Consider the following 3,670-nt stretch of genomic DNA (forward strand, 5'->3'; position numbering starts at 1 on the left):
TATCTAAGCCTTGACATAGGCTGTAATTTATTAAAGAAACCAAATAATGTGAACCCCATCCACAGTTTACCTATTCTAATTTGATTACTTCAAAAAACAACCAATTTCTAAAGAAGAATTACAGGATACCAGGGATTAGATTATTATTAAAACCTGAGGTGAGACAAAATAATCTTCCTCAAGATACAGGAAACTGGATGCAAGGTGACAGTTAATGCTGAGTGGTTTTCAGATAGGAACCCTCTCACCATCTGTGCTCAGTGATCTACAGAGAAGCTGCTGTAGTATTCACTAGGGGAGGAATACCATCTGTATTTTGTTTCATTGTTCTGCAAAAGAGTCAAAGTAAACTTTTACCATCGTATCATGGAACAAAATCCAGAGACAACCTGATCTCAAATAGCAAAAATCATGAATTAACACCACTGAAGTCAGGAAAAGGACAGAGATGCCCACTATCCCCACTCCTTTACAAAACTGTGGTTGGAGTACTACCTGGAGCAATTAGGCAAGAGAAGAAAGCCAAAGAGGGCACACAGAAAAAATGAAGTCAAACTATCTATATATGTGAATGACATGATGCTATACATTAGAGATGCCAAAAGTTCTACAGAAAAAAAAATCTAGAAATTATCAACTGATTCAGCAATTTGGGCAGATAGAAAATCGACTTGCTCGAATAAATATCTTTTCAATACACCAATAACAAATGCACAGAGAAGAAATTCATAAATGTGCTCCCATTTACAAGAGTCTCAAAAACTATCTAGTAATAAATCTAACCAAAGAAGTGAATATACTCTATGACGAAGACTTTAAACCTCTTCAGAAAGAGACCGAGAAACACAATAGAAAACAGATATTCCATGCTCATGGACTGGTAAAATTAACGTTGTAAAAATCACCATTTTACCAAAAGCGATTTGTAACAGCACCCCAATCAAAATCTGCATATCCCCTTTCACAGAAACAGAAAAACATTATCCTAAAATTCATATGGACCTCAGACAAAAGACCCCAGATAGTCCAAATAATTAAGAAGAAAGAAACAATCCTGGTGTATTATTTTCCAGATCTTATGGTAAATTACAGAGCCATAGTAATAAAAATATTATTCACTGGCAGGAAAACAGACATATTGGACAAAGATGTCACAAACATATGCGACAGAAAAAACAAACATCTTCAACTAATAGTGCTGAGAAAACTGGATGTCCACATACAGAAGAATGAAGTTAGACTATTGTCTGTCACCTTACATAAAAACAAACTCGAAATTGATTAGAGACCTAAACCTGAAACTTCTAGAAGGATGCACGGACAGTACCCCATATGATATTCAAACAGGAAAGGACTTTCTGAATAGGCCTCCATTAACACAAGAATAATAGTCAACAGCCTACAAGTGGGATTTCATAAAACTAAAGCTTCTGCATGGCTAAAGGAACAATCCACCAGATGAAAAGAAGTCCCACAGTATGGCAGAGAATCCTTGCCAGCTAGATATCAACAGAGAATTTAATATCCAGAATATACAAAGACCCAAGAAACAATAGTCAAAAAAAAGAAAAAGAAAAAATGACCAATTCAAAAATGTGGGCCTGGGAACTGTACAGAGAGTTACAAAAAGAAGAAAAAAATGCCAGGAAACCTCCAAAAAGATCATCATGCTTAGCTATTAGGGAAATGCAAATCAAAAGAATTTTGATAATTCATCTTACCTGTCACAATGGCAAAGATTAACAAAACAATGGACAACAAATGGTGGTGGTAGTACAATTCTATTCAAGCCATGGAAACCTCAGGGTGTGGAGGTAAGGTGGGAGCAAGTCTCCTGTAGCTGGACTGTTAAGGTAGAGGAGGGCAAGAAGGATAGTGAACCTCACTTAGCTATGTCCTAGTCCAGTAATACTGATTCATCACTATCAAGGAGAAGTCATTGTTTGCACAATGATTCACATTCTACTTTGTGCATAGTTTTCATCATGGTCACCACTACATTAACACGCATCATGGCTACAGTGCCACACACACACAGTGGAGTCACTGACTTAACTGATCCCCATGCTTTTGGAAACAGAGCCCTTCTCCTAATGTCTTGATTCAGTGTTTGGAGGGATAAAAACCTAGATGTATTTCTAAAGTATTATATTTCTTTATGGCACTATGTTCTCAGATACAGATAATTAGTGGGTGGACTCAATGTTATGGGATTGGCCATATGATGACAATTCATTGGTTCATGGTGGTTAAAAGAATATTACAGAAAGTCAAAGTTCAGATTCAAAAAGAAAACTTGATTTCTGCATAAACATGAAGTTGAACATTTGGAAATCAATTTGGTAGAACCATTAGTTTCATCAGAAAGAGACACAAAGTGTTTACAGAAGAGCATGAATATAATATTGGCATTCACAGATACATCTGTAGAAAAAGGAACATTCTGTAACTCCTGGAAAGCAAAACTAGGATGGAGGGTCTCCAGTTCTACAGAACATGGTGTCTGCTATTGTGACTTGGTCAGACATACCTTGGGACCTTTATGGCCCTATTCCCTTTTGTTTACCATGGTATCATCTGGTATAAAAAAGTTTGTATCACCATAAATGGATTAACCATGAGCAGTCAGTCTCTTGGTTCACACTTGTGGCATAATCCACTAAGAGTATTTCATGACTTGGGAATTGATCTCTATGGTCTTGGATGAAATCATACTGCTTGTGGCTGGAGAAGAGTCTAAAAAAAATATTTTTATGCATACTGTTTGTTATTCTGAAAGCAAGGCCTCAGATTCAATGCCTGAGAGAAATAATCATTGGATAATTCCACAGAAGAGGAGTGAAGAATCCTTTCAGAAAGAACTTGGGATGTTTCAAGGGATAACTCCAGGCACCAATAAAATTATAAACAAATACTTACATACATGAGCTATGTATATATGTGCTGAATTCTGTAGAGTCCACCTTACCATATTCAAGGGTGGGCAGATATTTTCTTAATATGCTGTGCTCTTGGAATTTTATCTCTTGCTTTCTGCAGATTCCTATTCTTGTGTGTTCCTACAGAAGCAGCGAGTGCTTAGTCAGAATGAATTACCATTTAAGTGGTGAAGGAAATGTGGTGATTGTTGGATTTTTCCCAGCTTATACTGTCTACCCACTCAACAAAACAATCGATTGGACAATGACTAAATTTAACGGAGATATTATGATCAAGTAAGTCTTTTATTCATTTATTCCTTTTCAAGGTTTGACATTCATATGCCCTAGGGGAAGTACAGACTCAAACATTATTCCATTTCTATCCCATTAACATACTTCCTAGTGGCTGGGCAGTGGTGGCGCACGCCTTTAATCCCAGCATTCAGGAGGCAGAGCCAGGCAGATCACTGAGAGTTCGAGGCCAGCCTTGGCTACCATGTGAGTCCCAGGAAAGTCACAAAGCTACACAGAGAAACCCTGTCTCAAAAAAAAAAGATATTTCCTAGTGATTCTGCCCCGGACTTCCCTTCTGGACAAGAGGGGAGTGCCTGGAAACAGCCTAGATCTCATTCCTGGGCACCAGACCAATATCCCTCATGAACATTGATGCAAAAATACTCAATAAAATACTGGCAAACAGACTCCAAGAACACATCAAAACAATTATCCACCATGATCAAGTAGGCTTC

The sequence above is a fragment of the Peromyscus eremicus genome, unplaced genomic scaffold (genome assembly GCF_949786415.1).
Source record: "Peromyscus eremicus unplaced genomic scaffold, PerEre_H2_v1 PerEre#2#unplaced_106, whole genome shotgun sequence".
In the NCBI taxonomy this organism is placed as follows: Eukaryota; Metazoa; Chordata; class Mammalia; order Rodentia; family Cricetidae; genus Peromyscus; species Peromyscus eremicus.